The sequence below is a fragment of the Hemicordylus capensis genome, chromosome 1 (assembly GCF_027244095.1).
Source record: "Hemicordylus capensis ecotype Gifberg chromosome 1, rHemCap1.1.pri, whole genome shotgun sequence".
Lineage (NCBI taxonomy): Eukaryota > Metazoa > Chordata > Lepidosauria > Squamata > Cordylidae > Hemicordylus > Hemicordylus capensis.
In genome coordinates, this window is record NC_069657.1 from 177,573,581 (window position 1) to 177,595,435 (window position 21,855).

Below are 21,855 nucleotides of genomic sequence, written 5' to 3' on the forward strand. Positions count from 1 at the left end.
TTCTAGTTGGCAGAAAGTTTGCAGTTTAAAATTACACACTGACTCTGGTGTAGAGACACAAGAAATTATAGAGCAGACACTGTCCAGGACAACGTATAATTTAAAATGTACTAAAGAATGTATACCGCATGGCAAAATAAGTGAAGTGCTTCTTCAAATATAAGTGTTTTGGATAGAAAAGCTGTAATTATCCACTCTTAGGGAAATGTTTGCATTCATTCTAAATCAATATTTACTATTCATCTCTTGTGTTCAACAAAACAAGGATTTAACTTTTTTTAAAATTTTAATGAGGTACTAAGACTACAATAATTCTACAATGTAATTGTCTCGATACAAAATATTGCTAAATTGTGTTGCTATTCTGGGAAGGAGCCATTTATACAAAGGGAAAATGGGGGGAGTGGGGGGGACAGCCCTATTTGTGAAATTTTACTACAGTAACATACAATTCAAACTCAGCCAAGCAAGAAGATTTGCCAAATTCAAAAGCTGTCTCTCTGTTAAGGCCCTTAACTGGGATCAGTCGGGTGAGTCCCCCCCACTCTCGAAAATATGGACCTGTTCATAATGATGCCTTTTCAACTAAAGTTTCGACAACAAGGCATGAAGAAAGGATTTTTTTAAAAACAACTTTTTTGGGTCCTCGCCTCAGATAAAAAGGTCATAAGCAATTAAAGAGGCAGATTCTGCTTTTAACCACCATGGTGGAAATCTAAAGCAATTCCAATGAGATTTCTGGAACTGCTAAGATTTGATAATAAGATCTACCATTTTTACAGTGAGTGCATTCATTGTGCAAAAAAGTTGGCTGTCTCCCAGTAGCTGCTCAGTCTTTTCTCACCCAATATCAACAAGCAGCAAAGTATCTGGAATGGACCAGAACTTCACTTTCAAGTCAATGATTCCCAGCCTTAATTAGATGAGTGCCAGGCTTCCCAAAGGGAGAAGGAGAACCTTCCTAAGGAGGCATAAAAAGTTAGTAGAGCAGGTGCAAGCATTTCCTGATCCCTGCCTATGCCAGTTAATTTATTTATGCCTATTTTTTTTTATCCCTGCCTAATCTTGGGTTCTGTTATTTCCTTACAAATTATAAATATAATTTGAAAAAATTGGAGATGTGCTGGAATTGAGAACAACACATGTGATATTAAACCAAAGTATTTCCCATAACTGGGAACCCAAAAGACATGTTTAGGAAGTCTGGAAATATTCATCAGCACTGGCAGATCAATCCATGCCCCCCCCCCCAAACCAATCTTAATTTAATTTATATGCTGTCTTGTTCAGGCTATTGCCTCCACACCCAAAAAAGAAAGGTGGTGGGAAAATGAAAGAAAAGGGCCACAACTGCATTGAATTGGCAAAACACATGCAAGCATGGGGATTGGTGCCCCATTCTGCCAGCACCATGGGTCCTAGCTAGGGTTAAGGCCCCTACTGGGCCTCTTGCTTATATTTTTTAGCCAAGCGCACCAAAGTGGGTGAGAGGGATGCTGTTTACAAGCTGAGCTTGGCTCCACCTCCCTGTCACCTCCCAGCCAATCAAAGCTGTCCCTTTTCCTGCCCCAAGTCTGAGGACAGGGCTGAACATTCAGCACTATTGGCTCCCAAAAGATACCTGTAATGCTCGAGTCACCATGGGTGACTGACTATACATTTCTAAAAGCAGCAGAAGGCAGTATGAGAAAGGAATTGCTGCTCATGATAATCTATATGCTTGTACTTTCACCTCTGCTCCACAGGCTTGACAGGCTTTGTCATTTTTCATGGTCAATGATTTCATTTGTAGACTCTGCTCACTGCCTCCTCTTCTTCTTCCTCCTCCTCCTCCTCCTCCTGGAAAAAGCTCACCTACTACTTCCCAACTCCATCTTTCCTGACTCTGTGAGGCTGTTCTCACGAGCAGCCTGACCCAGCCTGGGGCAGCCCATGAGAAACAGAAGGATCCTTGTGGATCCCTCCGCTACCCTGTTTAGTAACCTGGCTGTTAGCTGAGGCTAAGGGTGTGCTTACACTCTTATCCCAGCTACCAGGTATCATGTGTCTCCTCGGGCTGAGTTCAGCCCAAGGAGACACAGATATGGGTGCATAGAATGTCTGTCTGATGGTGGAATCATGTGTCACACATTGCACTGTGGGATATCCAGAGGCCGGAATGACAAGTTTCAGCCCTGGTACCTCCACTCTGCTCCATGCCTCACTGAGCCACACAGAGCAGGGCTACCCATGGGTGTGTGTGGGAGGTATGCCAACAATGGATGGTTTGGTCATCTGGGGGGAAGGTAGGTTATCTCCCAGCCCACCCATGGTGACTGAGAATTGACTCTATGTCTTCTAAGTTATGAATCTATGTTGGTACATACTCAGAAGACACTAGTCCTCTTCAGGCATTCAAAATCAGTGTGGGTGAATGCAAAGACAGAGCCCACAAACAGGTCCAGAAATCCTGCCCCCACTGTTGTCAATCATTCTCCTGCTGGGTTCTTCATGTTTCATGGCATTCATCTGAAGAACGTGACCACCTAAGCGTGTTCATGCCCTCTTCCATGATCCACAGGCAGGGATGCCTCAGCCTGCTGATCCTGTAAACTGGGGTGAATACTCCCCTAAGTGTGAGGAGCCCGAGAGGAGGGTGTGACAGCACTGGGGGTGAGATTTCTGGAACTGTTTTCGGGCTCTGTACTCTTGTTCACCGACTCTGATTTTGAATGCCAGGGCTAGTGTCTCCTGCATGTGTTCAAACTTAATTCAAGGTTCGTAAAACTTTGGTCTGAAATATGTAACTAGTAGCTGGAAATGACATATTTTTTGTACTGAACTCCTACACTACTAGAGCAGCCTGTATAGCCCTTTTATGGCTTTTCAGCACCAGGTGAAGTGAGTGGGCAATTTGTAGTGCAGATGAGCTGGACCACCTTGTCTGCTGCTGCCTGGTCTGATTGCTTCCCTGGTTGGGGGTGGGGGGAAGAAGCAGAGGAGCAGATACTTTTAAAATAAATAATAAAGAACAGTGCTTTCCTTGTATATCCCACAGAGATATATAGGGCAGCAAACCTAAGCTTATTCACGTGGAATTAAATCCTACAGAAATGAATGAGACTCCTTTTGGTCATTTCCAGTCCATTGTTAGGCTTACTCAGAAGTGCCCACCACCACTAAGAATGGACTGGAAATGACCCCAAGGGACTTTAGAATGATGATTGCAGGCAGACTCATGTTCAGGCTCAGTCAGGTCAAAGAAGAATCAGGATTCTAGCCTCTCACTGGAAGGCAGCTTCAGGCTGATCTGTGTCTAAAAAGGGCCTACCTCATTTTGGTCTATTTAAAAAGCTTGTCTCCATGCCATTTGCATACCAAGCTCCAATAAGATGGAAACAGTTGAGATACAAAACCTTCAAAAAAAGGTTTTATAGTGGAACTGGTAATTGGCCCTTAACTACTACTGGCTCAGAAATATAATACTGTAACTCCAGAACACTGGGCACTTAGGAGCCCATCTTTGATTTTAACCTTAAGTTGGCAGGCTAACACCTCGCCACAAAGCCAAGTAATGTTTATACTTGGATTTTTTTTTCCCCCGTGACATAGAAAGAAGAGAAGAAACTAAAGGAGCAAAACACCATTTTTCACACATTCTCTACTTTTATAGATGCTTTCTGCTGTTTTCAGTTGTCACCTGTTTCCATTTGAATGCACTGAAAATAGGAGAACAGTCCTGATTTTATGATGCTGTAATAAGGAAGGCAGTTTGAAATGGCTTCCACCGCAATGTTACTGCTGTGCAAAATCCATGGAATATAATGGCTTAGTGGAAACTTACAATCTAACATACTATTGAGGGGTCAGGCTTTGCAATAGCTCTGGGTAGAGAGGCACAACTTTCTTCTTTTGTGTATGTATCCCCTCCACCACAAGACACATCCTCTTTGTGTCTGCCTTTGGCTTTATGTGTGGCCATGGCCCAACAGAAGTTAAACAAAACTGAATATGCTCATATACTCATCTTAAGACCTCTGCTTTGATCAGCCTTCCCAAGTAGGAGTGTAGGAGAATACCTGGTTTCATTTTAACCACGTTTGGCAATAGCTTGAGGGAGAGAGCTGCAAGGGGAATTTGCATGAGAGGAGAAGGTGCATGTGGGATGTGTGACCAGAACAGAGCCAGCGTGGTGTAGTGGTTAGAGTGCTGGACTAGGACCGGGGAGACCCGAGTTCAAATCCCTTTTCAGCCATGATACTGGCTGGGTGATTCTGGGCCAGTCACTTCTCTCTCAGCCTAACCTACTTCACAGGGTTGTTGTGAGGAGAAACTTAAGTAGTAGTACACCGCTCTGGGCTCCTTGGAGGAAGAGCGGAATATAAATGTAATAATAATAACAATAATAATAATAACAACAACTCACCCTATGAACTGGATTGGTGGCTTGATAAGGTTGCTACTTCTTTCCTAATAGAACTTCTTTATGCTCTACTTGTTGAATTTCCCTTGTCCTTTATAATGCAGCATGTCAAAGTACAGGACCCTGCCAAGGATGTTCTTTCATGTTCAAGTCTTGAATATTATTGATGCATAAAGGTTGCCTCTTTTAGGTGGACTCTATTGGGATCACAATTAATCTGCTGAGTCCAGCAGTGATATAAATAACAGAAACTCAGCGAAGCTAGCTCTTCACATATCCTGGAACTTCAAATACCAATACTGGTTAGCTACCATAATGCACTTCTATTTTTCAGGCCAATAAAATAATGGCTGCTTGGCAAACCTATTAAGCAATGAGGGTTTTGTTGGAGCTAGGACCCTGGCAGCACCAGCTCTTAGCTGTAATGTCTCATAGTGACTACTGCGGTTTTTTAGGTTTGTGGATAAAAGTGTTTGACTCCTCCCCTCTTTGTTCTTCCAGTCTTAGTCTCCATTTTGTCTCTCCAGAGATGGCTGTTTGTTTTGGTCTCTCTCTCTTCAGACATGAGCTACCGCTGAAATTAAGCTGCAGGCTTTTCATGTTTGTTTGTAACCTTTTCTTTAAATAAATCCTTGTAGTTCTTCAATACTAAAGAACTGTCTCAAGACCTCTTGCTTTGCTGCTTTCTCACCAAACTGGTTTTGCTTTGCTACTTGGGGACTGAACTTCCATTCCTCCCCTACAAGTTTCTTATGCAAACCATTCCACATTATTAATTCAATTTAGCAAGATTAAAAACCTGCCTTTCTCACAATGCTTCAGATTCTTCAGTCAAGCACAAATCTGTTTGTTTTCTCAAACAGAGGCTAAATGTGTGTTTAGTCTTTTGTATTTTGTTCTTTGGATGTTTGTACCAGTGGGGAAACTGGAGAGGGGGTGGGGGGTAGAGTCAGAAAGAAAATGGAAGGGAAGGGGGAGGAGAAAAAATGAAGTTATTTCTAAATAAAGCTTTAGTTAAACCAGCATAATATTTCTTGTTGTTTACAAGCGAAGCACTTATAAAACATTTGGCGACAAGATTCCACATTTTAAAGTAAAACATGATGGACATCAAGTGCGGATGCTGGCTGATTCTGGTTCTCCATACACTATCATTTACCATCTACTTCACAAGAAACTCCTTACTGCATCAGATCTGCACCTGCAGCCTCCAGTCATCCACCCATGGGGATATGGAGATTTCCCTATTGCCATCAATGGCTACTTCACTGCTGTCCTGGAATACAAAGGGCATACTGTAGAAGGAAAAGTGTACATGTCACAAAAAGAAATCTAAACATTGGGCTGGAAACATCAGAAATATCTACAGATAGTGTTAGACCCAAATAGCATGGAACATGTATTACAGATGATGGGGCATCCATATGCTGATATGGTTGCTGATTTCTCAGACATTTTTGCTGATACTCCTGGCCCTGCCATACATTGCAAACATAAAAATCAGATGAAGGCAAATGCAATACCTATACAACACAAAGTGAGGAACATAGCCATAGCATTGTGCCAGCCACTTAGAGAGGAGCTGTTAAGACTACAGCATGCTGACATCACAGAGCCTGTTGATTAATCAGAATGGGTCTCTTCCATTGTTCTTGTACGGAAGTCAAACAGTACGGAACAGTACAGTTTGACTTCTTGTATGGAAGTCAAACATTCAAACATTGAATGTGTGTAGATTTAAGAGATGTGAACTCCAATATGGCAGTGGATTTTCATCCTTTACCCAATATCAATGAAATGCTGCTTACTCTGAAAGAAGCCTCAGTGATCACAACTTTTGACTTGTTTTTGGCCTATCATCAAATTCCTCTGCTCATGAGTTCTCACAAATACATATGGACTTTGATTTCAGATGGAACATCTTCCAGGTCTCTGGTATTCAACTGCAGATTGCTTATCTCAATTTCCACTTCCGAATCCAGGCCAAGAGGAGATCGCAGAAGATGAGGATGAAGGAACAGTAACTGTGCAAATAGCTTCATCCACTCATGGAGTGATCACATCTTCGGCATGAAAAGTGGCTCTCAGTGCTGCTCAAGTTCTTACTGAACTTAAACCCTCACATAACTAATGTATGGCCATGCAAAAACAAGGTACCTGAACATCTTCAACCATATATGAACATAGTGAACATAGTAAATGAACTGGTGTTGAGGACTGATCGTTTGGTGGTGCCAACCTCCTTACAAGGAAAAGTGATTAAAATTGTCCATGAAGGTCACCTGAACATGAGACTGACTAAATGGCAGATCAGAGAAAGCTTTTGGTGGGCAGGTATGGACAAACACATTAAAAATGCAATCTGGCACTATTTGGCTTGTGCTGTATGTGACAAATCGCAGAAGACTTTTACCATCCCCTTGACTCCAGTAGAGTATCCCAATGGTCCCTGGAAAAAACTTGCTCTGGATATAATGGGGCCTTTTGATAACTTACCCACAAAATAAAGATTTGTTATAGCGATGGTGCATTACTATTCCAGGTGGTCAGAAGTTTCATTTGCTGACAACATTACTAGAAACAAGGTGATCCAGTTCATTGTGGCAATTTTTGTGAGATAAGGTTTTCCTAAAGAATTAGTGACTGGTAATGGGACACAGCCTACCTCAATTGAAATGGAGCAATACTTGAATAACCATGGGATAAAACACAAGACTATTTCCTTGTACCATTCTCAAGGGAATGGCTTAGTGGAAAGAATGTACAGGTTAGTGAAGAAAGGTTTGCAACTGGCTACTACGCAACAACAAGCCTGGAAAGAGGTAATATGTGAAACTCTATTTGTGTATCGAACTACTACTCACTCTGCTATAGAAAAATCAGCTTTTAAACTGCTGAGAAGACACAAAGCTACCACCAAATGTACATAATGCCAGCAAGTGATAGGGCTTTCTGTGCCATCTCAACCTGCGGATGCAGAGATTCATGATCGGGTAGGCGAGAAGCAACAAAAATATAAATTGTATGTGGGTTGGAAACAGGGTGTGAAACAGCAAACATTTCAGGTGGGGATCTTTGTTTGAGTACAGTTGTCTTATAAAGTGAGAAAGGGATGTTCCCAATATTCTCAATCACAACAAATAATTTATTTGAGGAGATTCTGTCATATTGGATGATGGAAAGGAATCCAGCAGTTTGAGATTTTCCAGCATGCATACTATGAGACAAGAGGGAAGGGAGTCTGATCTCAAGAGAGAAACTGGAGAGTACCTTGATCTTGCCTCCAGTTTTGGCGTCACGGATGAGGCTGATGAAAGTGATGGACAATCCTAATACCAGATGAACAATCACAAACAGCTCCTGTGCGGAAGGAGAACCCAAGACTTAGGATAAGTGTACTTCACAGGATACCACCTAAAAGACTTCAGTACTTTTTTACTACATTTTAAATCAATTCAATTTTGGTTGTTGTAAAGGGGAGAGGTATTTTGTATTCTATCTAGTTATCTTTTGTGTTTTGTTGTTTGGATGTTTGTCCCAATGGGGATCCTGTAGAATGTGTGATGGTGGGTGGGTAGAGATTTATGAAAAAAGAAGGGCAAGGGGAAGGAGAAATAATTGAGTTGCTTCTGAATAAAGCCTTGGTTAAGCAATATAATATGACTTGGAAATCATATTATCAGACGGTGCTTCTCTGAGGGAGGCAGGATGCCTCCTTGTCTTAAGGAGGCTGTTATTGGACCTTATTTGAAGAAACCTGCATTGGATCCCTCAGCTAATTACAGACCTGTCTTTAATCTTCCTTAGTTGGGCAACGTGATAGAGTGAGTGGTTGCTTCTCAGCTCCAGGCAGTTTTGGATGACACAGATTATTTAGATCCTTTCCAGACTGGCTTTTGGGTGGGCTATGAGGTTGGGACTGTCTTGGTCGGCCTGATGGATGATCTCCAATTGGCGATCAACATAGGGAGTGTGACTTTGCTGATCCTTTTGGATCTCTCTGCGGCTTTCAATACCATTGAGCATGGTATCCTTCTGGGTCGCTTGAAGGAGGTGGGATTGGGTGGCATTGTTTTACAGTGGTTTCGTTCCTACCTCTCTGGCAGATTCCAGATGGTGTCACTTGGAGACCGTTGTTTTGAAAAGCGAGAGCTAAATTGTGGCGTTCCACAAGGCTCCATACTGTCTCTAATGCTTTTTAACATCTACATGAAACTGCTGGGAGAGATAATCAGGAAGTCTGGTCTAGGATTCTATCAATATGCTGATGATACCTAGATCTATTTCTCCATACCAACTTCATCAGGAAATGGCATGACCCCCTAAGTGTCTGCCTGGAGGCGATATTGCGCTGGATGAGGGATAACAGGCTGAAGTTGAATCCAAACAAGACTGACTGTAGGGGGTCAGGATCTGAGAGATGGTTTAGAAATTGTCTGTTATGGATGGGGTTACACTCCCCTTAAAAGATCAGGGTCATAATCTGGGAGTGCTCCTGGATCCCAAATTCTCCATAGTTTCTCAGGTTGAGGCTATGGGTGTGCAAACAGGTTCAACTTCAAACGTGTTTGACATTGAACTGATTTGGTTCAACTGTTCAGGGTCAAACCGAACCAACTCCTGTTTGGTCCAACTTCAGTCCAACCTTGGACAGAACCCCACTGGGGGTTCATTATTATTATTTTTTTTAAAAAATTAAATCACTTACCCCCTTCGGGGGACTTCCTCTAGGTAACAGAGGGGTCCGTGGGGCTTCCCCCTACCTGTGCTGGCCTCCTTGCCACCCTAACCAGCCATTTGGCCAGCTCTTTGGCCCATTCAGGCCTCCCCCTCCGGCACAGTGGCCATTTTGGAGGCCACCCCACCTGCGCAATGGGCCTCTGAATGGCCTGGGATGACCATGGCTGGTTAGGGTGGCAAGGAAGCTGGCAGGGGGAAGGGAAACCCCTGCAGACCCCCACCACCTAGAGGAAGTTCCCCGGAGGGGGTGATTAAAAAATATTCTTTTTTAAAAAATTCATGAATCCCCCCAGATTGAACCAAACCAGGGGGCAGGGTGTTGAGAGGGTGCCAGACTAAACTGGCCCAGTCCAGTTTGGGTCTGATTAGACTTGAACTAAACCGGGCCAGTCGGTTCCATGCACACCCCTAGTTGAGGCTGTGGCCAGGAGTGCTTTTTATCAGCTTCAGCTGATATGCCAGATACATCCATTTCTGGAAACAAATGACCTTAAAACTGTAGTACATATACTGGTAACCTCTAGGTTTGACTACTGTAATGCACACTCTCTGTGGGGCTGCCTTTGTACATAGTTTGGAAACAATTGGTTCGGAATGCTGCACTCAGATTGGTCTTTGGGTTTACCTGAAGGGACCATATAACATCTATTCTAAAAGATCTGGACTGGCTGCCGATATGTTTCCAAATGAAATACAAAGTGCTGGTTATTATTTATAAAGCCCTTAACGGCTTAGGTCCAGGCTACTTAAGAGAGTGCCTTCCCTGTTGTGAACCCTGCCACCTATTAATATCATCTGGAGAGGTCTGATTACATTTGCCACCAGCACGTTTGGTGGCAACTTGGGACTGGGCCTTCTCTGTGGCTGCCCCAGGGCTTTGGAATGTGCTCCCTGCTGAAATAAGAGCATCTCCTTCTCTGTTTGCTTTTAGGAAGACCCTGAAGATGCACCTATTTTCCCAGGATTTTAATTTTAATGTATACTTTTTATCTCTTGTGATTTTTATCGGTTTTATGACTTCTAAATGTTTTATGTTTTAATCTGCACGCTGCTTAGAGATTTGTATATTAGGTGGTATAGAAATTCAATAAACAAACAAACAAACCAGCATAATATTTCTTGCTGTTTAAAAGGGAAGCAGCTATTAAAATAAGGTTTCCAGAATTTAGCTCCTGTCTTTCTATTGCTCTCACACTCAAAAGAAATAATATACTATGCATTCATTGCTATTTGGGGTTTGAAAACTGCCAAAGAAATCAACTATAGTTTATTAAAACAAATGTGTAGACACAGGTCTGCCAGGTCACTCAAACAAAGGCAAGAACAGTGTGTGTGGAGACATTAACATTTCTAAAGTAATCACCACAATAGATGTTCAAACTCTTCAAACTCTCCTGTCTGTAATTTATGGCAAATTGTACCCTATCTTTTTTCCTGCTTTCTTGCCATGCCACAAAAATAAAAGGGGGGGGGGATAAAATAAGGCATTTTGGACACTAATACTGTATTTGATGACGAACGACAACAAATATATACTGCTTTTCAACATCAGTTCCCAAAGAGGTTTACATAAATATAATTAAATAAATAAGATGGCTCCCTGTCTCCAAAGGGCTCACAATCTAAAGAAGAATCCCAAGACAGACACCAGCAACAGCCACTGGAGGAATGCTGTGCTGGGGGGATGGATAGGGCCAGTTGCTCTCACCCTGCTAAATAAAGAGAATCACCACTTTTAAAAGGTGCCTCTTTGCTCAGTTAGTTTAACACTCTTATTTTGATTTCCCTGATTTGTAAGAGAACTGTCAGCGTTGCTTGATGTATTTGGGGTGCCCAAGTACTAGCTTTTCTTTGAAGCAGACATAGTATAACCATGTAGTGGTAGTTGCAGTTTGAAAACAATAAAACCCATTAATGAAGTATGGGCAGTCATGTTCTTTTTTTCCTTCCTCAGGAGACATGGCCTGATATCCACCTCAAAGCTTTTAAATGCTTCAGTAAGGAATTGGCATGCTCACTACTGCTTGAGTACTCCAGTGGATGGAAATCTCAAGCATTCTTGGTCTCCCCATGCCACATACTGCAGCAATGCAACTACCAACCAGTTCATCAGCCTTTGGAGCACGGCGCTATTTTTGCAAAGCTTCAACCAGCGCTGGGTTCCCAGCCAGGCCTGGAACATGTCTCCCTGCTTTATAAGCAAGGAAAGGCACTTCCTGCCACCACTGCAAATGTGGCGCTGGCTCTAATTTATTCGCAAATGGAGCGCACAGCCATGACCTCTTCGCATCTGATGTCAGACACAGGGGCTGTGGCTGGGGTGCCAGGCATGGCCCCTGGACATGACAACCCAGGTTCTTTTAACCCTTCCACACAATGGTGGTTCCGCCCCTGCTATCAGGACATGCACACACACACAGACATATGGACATATTAATCTCATAAGCCTTCTTCCCTTCAGAAAATAGGCTAAAAACTATATCGGTTGTTAACAATAATGATGATACTATGGCGGGGGGTGGGGGGAGAGAATTGCCACAGTAGGAGAGGTGTAAAAAACAAAAATGGAAGGATAAATCAAGGCAACTTAACAGCACAACTGTGCATGCATCTACTTAGAAGTAAGTCCAGTTGAGTTCAATGGGATTCAACTCCCAGGTACATGTGTTCAAGACTGCAGCCTTAATCTAATAAGGGTCTGGAGGAAATGTTTTGAGAAGGGGTCTAATGTTTAGCTGGAACCTTGGCCAAGACTGATTGCTTTTCTAGTGGCTGTAAGGATTGAATTAATTTTGAATTGGAAAGGAATTATGTGAACTGCCTGGCATTCAGAGGGATTGTCATAGTTTTTCACTTATAAATGTACAGGCCCTGATTAGTGTTAAAGGCTCAAAGTGACAAAGACAAGTATTAATGTAAGGACTGTGGGTTGTAAATCAATAGTTTAAATAAATGATTTGAACTGTTCATTATGGAAACTTCATTCGGAGAATAATTATATGTCTAAAAGTCAAAGTGAGATTTAAGTCCTCTGTTGATCTACAGAGATTTGGCAGGCATCATACATACTTAATCAGTCACAATGTACCTCTAGGCTTTAGATTGTAACTTCCTTATACTAAGAAATACAGTAAATGATGTGTGTTTGTTCAAATTAGTTCATCCTACTGGCAATGGCCAATATGTATGCTGGTTTGTAAAATTGCCTGCTGAGGACTAATGTAGGGAAACATACAAGAGGGTCGTCTTTTCACAAGTCCATTAAGAACTCAAAGCACAACATAGGCATGTTACACTATTTTCTTGGGGAGAACAGTTCTCCTAATTCTCCTAATAATTCAGCTCAAACTGGGTTGTGACAGGGTTCGAAAAGACCCCCCAGATTTTGAATTATTCGTTTAAGAAACATGCATCAGATGGCATCTTAATGTACTTTTTGGACTACCTGTATGGTACTTTTTTCAGGAACTGGTTGACATCATGCCATGTATTTCATATATTCCACAAGCACTGCGGCTCATATTGAACCCCAGTTATCTATATGGATGATGGAATGACAGCTAGACTCACTAAGGCCATTGTGCTCAATACTAGAACTCTGTTTTTATTCCAGTGGCCTTTTCTCACTAGCATGTCTGATTGTAAAGGAGAACTGAAATAGCATATATGGTTGTGGAACCACTGGGTAACATCCAGACTCAACAGTAGTACTCAGGAGCTACTCTAAAGGACTCTTTCATTTCAGTGGAGCTTTGGTTAGGTAATTTAGGCTGGATGTCAGCCACTCAATTCAATGGGACTTACTTATGAGTAAACAATGCAAGTCACAAAGACTTTAAGTAGCTGGAAATTGCTTTTGTATGTTTCTCTGTATTTATATTTATTAATTAATACAAATTTCTGGGTAAACATGCATAGGTTGATTGAGTTGAAACAGTAGTCGGCTGACATCCAGACTAGCTTCCTCAGTAGTACTTCTTAGGAACTACTCTAAAGCAGTATTTAATTTCCATGGGAGTTCATGTAATTTAGTCAGGATGTCAGCAACTGGTTTTAATTGGAGTTCAAAGGAACCATTTAGGGAGGGCAAGAGGGAGCAATAATTCTCTCACGTGTGTTTCAGATCACATGTGATTACTAATCAAAAGCAGATATGTGCGACACTCACTAGGGGTATGCACAAAACGGATTTTGCACTTTGTTTTGAGCTTGAAACAAAATGCAAAAAACTTGAAACATATTGTTGAAACAGTGGCCAAGCTGGCTGTTTCGATGAAACAGAATCAAAATGTTTCAAATGTTTTGAGTGTTTTGGCTATAAGGAACAACGGGGAACTTGAAACACCCCTTTGTTCCCCGTGGGTAGCTCCTAGGGACACCATAGTAGGTTGTGTGGTATGATGGGTGGTACCTATCACCCAACACACATAACAAATAGGCAACTGGACAATTGTAAACAAATTGTTAATATTTTCCCCAAATCCCCATAGGAGGTTTTAAACTATGGGGAAAAGTTAATTTTTTAAAATATATATATATAATTTCTTGCCACAACACTATCTCACAAACAAAATAAACCACAACTCAAGGAAGAATGGCACCCAAGTTGTGCTTTTGTCAATCTGAGATGCTGCAAAACCAGATAGTTATAGCAGCAATAGCACTAGTGGTATGCACAGAACCAAACCTCCATGGTCTGGCACTGGGGAGGGGGGCTCTTTAAGGGTGGGGGAGGTTGTATTTACTCCTCCCGCCACTTTCCCCCCTCCAGCACTCCCGGTTTTGTAAGCATTGGGGGCAGCAGGTTACCTTCCTGCTGCCCCTTCCCCTGTTCCTTGTCAAAAGGCTTCAAAAGCCTCACTGAGCGAGTGCACGTTGCATGCATCACGTCAGTGCTTCGCGTGCACATGCATGTCCAATGTGTGCATGCACGCGATGCAGGACATGGCGTACGTGTGCGATGTGCACATGCGCAGTGAGTCTTTTGAAGCCTTTTGACGAGGAACAGGGGAAGGGGTGGCTGGAAGGTACCCTGCTGCCCCAAATGCTTACAAAATTTGGAGTGCTGGAGGGGTGAAAGTGGCAGGAGGGGTAAGTACACCCTCCCCTGCCCTTAAAGGTCCATCCACCCCAGCGCTGAACGGCCAAACTGGCCCCAGGTCCGGATCGGTCCGGAGGCCCTTAGAATAGGCTCTGGACCGGTCCGTGCACATCCCTAAACAGCACAACATATTATACTCAGTGATGAGAAAAGAAAACCACAAATCAAACCTTCCTTCCTCTTCTCCTGATGTATCCTCTTCTTCAAAAGAGACACAGTATAAGGGCACCCTCTGCCTTCCTGTCCCTTTGAATACATTTTGAAATTCCCTCCTTGTGAGTGAAGCACAAGTTAGTCTCAAGGCCATACATGGAGATCATCACAGCAATTTCTTTTTACAATACTATCTCACAAACAAACCAAATCACAACTCAAGGAAGGCAGGCAAGCACCCAAGTTCTGCCTCTGTCAGTCTGAGATCCAACAAAACCAGCAGCAATAGTGCAGCATATTATACTCAGTGTTGAGAAATGAAAACCACAAAATCAAACTGTCCTTACTTACATCCTGCCTGCCACAGAGAGACAGGAGGGCAGATAATACTGTGGATAATACTGAGCAAGATGTGGAAATGGTCTGACAAGAAGAAACAAAAAGCAGACTTTTACCATGAGAAGAACTCTTCTTTCTTCTCCTTTTCTCCACTGTATGACTGCGCCATGACACTGCTGTTGTCTGAATATCACCATGGCCTCAGATTCGTGCTGGGCCCCAGCTGACAGCCTGACACACAAGTCAGGGCACCAGTCCATCATCTCATCATTGGCCATGGTGGTGGCATGGTTACATGTCTGTGTGTGTCAGCAGCACTAATGGGCAGACTGTGACACATCTGGTTTGGGGGTTGGCCAGGGTGGGGCAAGCTGCCAGTGGTGTTGCAGGTGGGGGTGACCATGAGTCACTCACCCTCCATGGCCAGCTCTGGAAAGCCCAGCAGGGGGAGGTTGGCCTTCAGGAAGACCAACTGCTCCACCAAGTCAGTGTCCAAGCATGAGCGATGGGGTGTCACCACATCCCTGGCCATGGAGAACAACTACTCACTCTGGATGCTGCTTGGCGGGCATGAGAGGAACCATCCAGCAACCATCACCAAGTCCAACCAGACTTGGTGATGCATTGCCTAAACCTGGATCAGCTCAATTTCCTAGCCTGCCACCAGCTCCTGGAGGTATTGCAGAACACGCTGATCATCACTGCTGCAGGGCTCAATGGGCTCCTCCTGTCCCCCTGGCAAGGTGCCAAGGTAGCACTCTGGGAATCACTGGGTGGAATGCTAAGGCAGAACTACTGGCTCCCTTGGCCTTGCCAGGGAGACTATGCTGCTGGACTAGGAAGTGGCAGTGGCAGTACTGCAGCTAGGGATGGACTGTGCACTAGAATTAGGCACTCCACCACCCTCCTCCTGGTTGCACCCCAGACTCTGCCCCTCAGCTTGCCTGACTTATTCAAACAGGAGGCCCCTCCACCTGGGCAGCTGGGCAGGGGTGTCAGCTTTACCCTTCATTCTTGGGTCACATAGGGAGGACAAAACATGCACTGCTGATGCACCCAAGGGTATCGTCAGCCAATCCACCATGCCAGTCCTCAGCCAACCTGCCAAGACGATTGCTTCCTCAGTGGTCAGCATGGACTAGAACTCACCCATCACCTTCTCAAGGAGAAGAGTGCTGGGCAAAGCCCGATGGGCATTGCTATCTTGGCACACAAGCCATTAATAACAACAAAGAATGGCTCAAGAGTCAAGATAACCTTGGAAATGTGTGCCCAGTCGTGGTTGGATAGGTCGCACACTTCCAAGCTATGCCTCCTTACCAGGCCGTGGCTGGCTGGCTCTTGCTCCTGCATGCACTGGTGCAAGAGAAAAGTGGAGTTCCACTGTGTTGGAATATCCTGAGGGATCGGTTGTTCAGGTAGGCCGAGCTCAAGCTGCTTCTCCTTGAGCATCCGACTACCCTTTTTGCTCTGGTGGAAGTAAGTTGCTGGTTCCTTCTGAGGCCACCGCTGCCACCGCCCTCGGTCAGAGGCTGAGAGGGGCTGAGAGCCTGCACACAACCACATCAGTGGGGATGACTCGGGGAGTAAGCCCCTCTTTCTATCACCCACCACAACCAGCATCACCCTCTCTCTGCCAGCCAATCTGCCCCTGCTATGCCTTTCAGCCTCCCAGATATCTTGGGGTTTTTAAAATTCAAGCCCTCTCTGACGAAAGTGGGAAGAAGAAGTGCCTTTAAGGTGGGTATTTTAAAAAGGTGTATGGAATCAGGGGTGGTCTATTTATATTTATGATGTGTGTGCCACACACAGTTCTATCTATAGCACTGTAGTGCATACACTAAAGCTAGAGAATCCCCCCAAGTAAAGAAGCAGGCTTTACTTTTGTGTGGGTTAGGGTTAGAGGGGGCTTTCTTGGAAGGGAGTAAGCAACAATGAGGTAAGTCTAAGGATAGTGAAGTGAAAGGGGAATACTGTGGCCTGTCTCCTAACACACCCTTCCTGTCCTACAGTCCTTTGTACTGGCTAGTACCTAATCCCTTCCCCAAACCAGGCCCTATTTAAGGAAATCTAACCTGACCAAGTTTGAGGTGCTCACTTTCTATTTCTGGCATCTTCTGCTGGAGTCCAGCCAGGTGCTGCTCTCAGAGGCAATTGGGCCAAGAACAGTGGGACTCAACAGCTCAGGTTAGAGTGGATGGGTGCCAAGCAGGTGGGCATCACCCACCCAAAAAATCAAAAAAGAAAAAGGCACACAGCAGCAGCAAAGATGGTGTGGGTGGGGGCTGCAAAAGAGAGAGAAAATCAGCACAGCACTCCGGTTATTAAAGTCACTGGGGGCTGGCTACAAGAAAGGGGGGGATCCAGACAAGGATGATCCACAGCACTCTTATTCTAAGGGTGTTTTGTTTCAAACTCAAAACACTCAAACAGCTTCAAAAAAATTTTAAGCTCAAAAGATTTTGCACATCCCTAAAATTCATACTGAATGAATGGAATGAATAGTAACCAGTGCACATTCCATTTTTGGAACCCAAATTTGTTGCCCCTGTTTTTGTACATATAGGAACATAGGAAACTGCCATATACTGAGTCAGACCATTGGTCTGTCTAGCTCAGTATTGTCTTCACAGACTGGCAGCGGTGTTTCCAAGGTTGCAGGCAGGAATCTCTCTTAGCCCTATCTTGGAGAAGCAAGGGAGGGAACTTGGAACCTTCTGCTCTTCCCAGAGCAGCTCCAACCCCTAAGGGGAATATCTTACTGTGCTCACACTTCTAGTCTCCCATTCATATGCAACCAGGGCAGACCCAGCTTAGCAAATGGGACAAGTCATTCTTGCTACCACAAGACCTGCTCTCCTCCATATATAAAAGGAACAAATTTTCTGAATTGTAACACATCATTTCAAGCATGACTGGTCCCCTTAGCTAAGCAGGGTCTGCCCTGGTTGCATATGAATGGGAGACTACATGTGTGATAACTATAAGATATTCCCCTTAGAGGATGGAGCCACTCTGGGAAGAACATCTAGGTCTCAAGTTCCCTCCCTGGCATCTCCAAGATAGGGCTGAGAGAGATCCCTGCCTGCAGCCTTGGAGAAGCCACTGTCAGTCTGTATAAAAATTTAAACACAACTGTTCTTAAACTACATTACATTTTGCTGTGATTTTCATCTTCCTACCAATGAAATTTCTTTGTCTTTTCTTCATGAAAATCTGAAATGGTACCACTGAAAAGTATGAGCAAAGGGCCTGGTTATTTTAGGTAAATTTTTCAGACAGGAAACATTATTTTCTGTTTGGGAATGGTCATAGTTTTAATACAGTTTCTACAAAGAACTGAAGTTGTATTTTTAAACTACATTTTTCTTTAAGATTTTTTATAATATGTTATTTTGAATCAATCAATAGACTGAAATGCATAAACATTGTTGTCGATATTCCCCTGTTCCTACCACCTCTGTAATTTCTTTGCTTCACCAAGTGCATGGAGAAATCCAAATAACCATAGGAACCTCCATCTTCCTTCAGAGCAGGCCAGAGTACATTCTGGATTACTTTATGTGGTGGGGGGTCTTTGTGCATAAAGGACACATTCTGAGAAATCGATATTTGTGCCAAAGTGATTCATGTTAATTAATGTTCCTGCATTTAATAATAATAGAATTAATATTGATCAGCCCCTTGCTATAAAACAAATGTTGCCTTGACATCTTTTACTGGAAATGGAAACTTTCTGGATGACCATGTACTTTTTATAGGTTACAAACAAAAAGAAGAAGACAGCTGCTTATAACTTTACAATCAGCAATTGTATGGTTGGCTTTAATCCTCTGCCTAGCATGAATGCAAACAGACAGTTTTAGAGTTGAGCTCAAACTATTTAGATTTGTGGCAAACATTTTTATAAATGTAAAAAAAAAAAAGGAAGAAGAAGAAGCTTTCTCCCTTTGCAAATATTTCAGATATGAAAACATTTTCTGGTGGAAAATGAAAAATGAATGGGAGACCACATATGAGCACTGAAAGATATTCCCCTCAGGGGATGGAGCCACTCTGGGAAGAGCAGAAGGTTTCAAGTTCCCTCCCTGGTTTCTCCAAGATAGGGCTGAGAGAGATTCCTGCCTGCAACCTTGGGGAAGCTGCTACCAGTCTGTGTAGACAATACTGAGCTAGATAGACCAATGGTCTGACTCAGTATGTGGCATTTTCCTATGCCATATCCTATAGCATTTTCCTATGTCCCTATGCCCCTTATTATTTTTCATTCCCTTTGCTTGCTCTCAGTGATTGAAGCATGTAACCAAATATGATTGGCCATGTAGTGTTGGGGCACCAGCCCATTCCCTTGGGATCTGAAAGGAAAAGATGGATTTGAGAAGCAAAGTGAGGAAAAAACACTGGTATCAACTAGTACTGAAAAAAGCTGAATATTCACATAAGTTAAAAGGCCAATCCAATTGATTCTTCGTGTAGGCCTTAAGGTGCATATAATCTCCACTTATGGGAAGTAGATCAGTGACAAGGAGCTGTGACATGAGAAAGGAAAATGCAATTTTTGAGTGGATCAACCATTAAGTACTTTAAACATTTCTAATCCACTAAATGTTGGTATTTTCTACCTTGAAAACTGATATTAGAGAATACTCAGTACAACTTCATTCAGTTGGCCAAAAACAAACAAACAAACAAACAAACAAACAAAAAACACTAATGCAAATACTTTTCCACATCTAAAACATTTTTCTTAGATGTAAACAGAAGAGAGCTTTAATTTATTTTAAAATTAAAATTAAAATTTGGTTCTAGGGACTGAACTCCTCAAGCACCCACTGGAGACTATATCCTGTATGCCAGCAGCAAATGATGCACTTTCATTAATTATTCTGAAATCATATTCATAGTACACCTTCAGATAAATAATGAATACTCAAAGCAAGATTGTTAGGCATACGGCTTGGATGCTAGATCTGGCCATAGAAGGAGTTTATGAGACTGCCTCCTTCTGTTGCTGCTGTTCTGCCTATCTTTTGTCATGTCGCACTGGCATTGCTTTAAATATCACCTCCTACCAGTTAACACAGTGGGGGCAGACAGTCTGGATGCAATGGTAAGAGACCAAGGCTGAAACGGAGAAGATCAGAAAGGGAATTGCAATCACTAAGGGACAAGGAATTGGCCAGTGCGGCTATAACTCTACGTGAAATGCTATCCTTGTGAAAACAAAAACAAAAACACAATGCAGTACATAAACAAGAGAAATGTCGTCAGATGTCTGCTTAGGTTGAAGTCAGAATAATTTATATTGAATGATGCACTTTCTGGATGTGGGTAGAATTGAGAATTACACTGTACTTCTGGCAAATATGGTCAGAACTTAATCCAGTCTGCTTTGTGTTTATCATCTGCTTCATTATGACACATTTGTCATTTATTTCCTAGATCTTATATAGTAGATAGAACACATCTCAGTGATAGATGATTATAATTCTAAACATTTGCAGATATTCTGAGTGCATACAATAAATGGGTATGTGTGGGTGTGGGGACGCAGTGTGGCAGCAAGCTCCACACCACAACTTACACATTTTTGTTGTACGCTTTTAGAACTTCTGAAAATGATCCCTGGTAAAACCATAGCACAGAGAGAGAGAGAGAATGTGTGTATTTCATATTTTGTATTGATACATGGGCACTCTTGCTATTTTTCACTTATTGGTTCTGGTAGAAATTAAATGTAAAATTCCCAGGTCACTGCAGAACTTTTGTGCTATACTAGAACATTGAGAATTGCAAATGCTAGGAACATAGGAAACTTCTTTATACTGACTCAGACTACTGGTCTTGTTGAGGAGATCATAAATAATCTTGTAATATCATGTAAAACAGAAATATAAATAAACTCTCATATTCAGCAATTCAGTTTGACTAAAAGCAGAAAATATTAAGTCAAGATCATGCCTGGCATCTTAGAGCTCGTTATGGGAAGTGTCCATGATACCACCCAAATCACATTGATCCAAATTATGGTAAGTAATAGTTATGCATTGATACAAATTATGATCCAAATTATGGATCATAATTATGGTATGGTATGACATCCATGTGAGCTAATCATAGATAGTCATCAAAAGATAACATAAGTATTTGGCTCTGGACAATGTAACACAGTTAACCTTTATTTTAGCACCTGGGCCTCTGGGAGATTGTGCAAATAATTCAAGGATCACATTTGACAATTGTCACTTCTCTGAGGTGATATTGATTGTTTTCTATCATCAGTTGATTTTCAGACTATTAGCATCCATAAAGTATCCTTACATGGACAATGTCCAATATGGGTCAACATTTTGTGAAGTGTTGATCACAACCCTCACTTCCTATTTCAAACCACTTTTGGGTGATTTTCCAGGATTTGGTGGGCTGTCATCATGGTATGTGGTTGAGGTTAAGAAAAACCAGTCACCATATCATTAGTCAGCTTTTGGTGGTTTTCATCACATACAACATAGATAATATGAGCTGGCTATAGTACATTGAATGTGGATGTTGAACAGATGGGAAGGGAATTCTGGTGGGCATGTCTCCCAGGTCTTCCATGATGAGGGTCATCCTGTATTTGGATGACCCTCATCATCCAAATTCCCATCTGAATGCCAAATATTGAAAGAGATTCAGAAACATGAGCAATTTTCTTTATTATGTATAAGATAATAAAGAAAAGCACAGCAGATCTGAAAATGTGGTACTTCAGTCATAGTAGGATAATTTTAGAGATAGGCCTGGGGATGCTGCACTTTGTAAAGAATGGATGCTGTGGCTCCCTATTTCTCTTTGTAGTCTCAGGGGCTACAAAGTCTGGAAATGACAATAAGCAATCTACTGCAGAGTCTTCTTGTATTATCTGCCCTTTGCTTTTAATGAAACTCAGCCTGTTGATTTTTTTTTTTTTTTTTTTTGGTATTTTTGTAAAGGAAGCAGTTTGAAAACTGCTGTTAATAACCAACACTGAATGGCACCGTGAATGCATATTATATGAAGGCTGTTATCCATTTTGTATCTGCCATAGATAAAAACCTGTATCCATGAATTAATGTAAGCCATTTATAGTTTATGAATC

The 21,855-nt window shown here is 42.5% G+C and overlaps 1 long non-coding RNA gene across 2 annotated transcripts; it reads right to left on the reverse strand.

Moving 5' to 3' along the window:
- Nucleotides 1-213: 213 nt before the first annotated feature.
- Nucleotides 214-17,344, reverse strand: LOC128340273 (uncharacterized). Of its 2 annotated transcripts, none has more exons than XR_008313568.1 (5): nucleotides 14,414-17,344; nucleotides 7,673-7,762; nucleotides 5,588-5,678; nucleotides 4,406-5,327; nucleotides 214-3,698 (listed from the first exon to the last, which is right to left on the reverse strand). It is a non-coding gene; the product is annotated as an uncharacterized LOC128340273 (long non-coding RNA). The 2 variants fall into 2 exon arrangements; XR_008313569.1 differs by having other exon boundaries at nucleotides 5,588-5,697.
- Nucleotides 17,345-21,855: the final 4,511 nt, after the last annotated feature.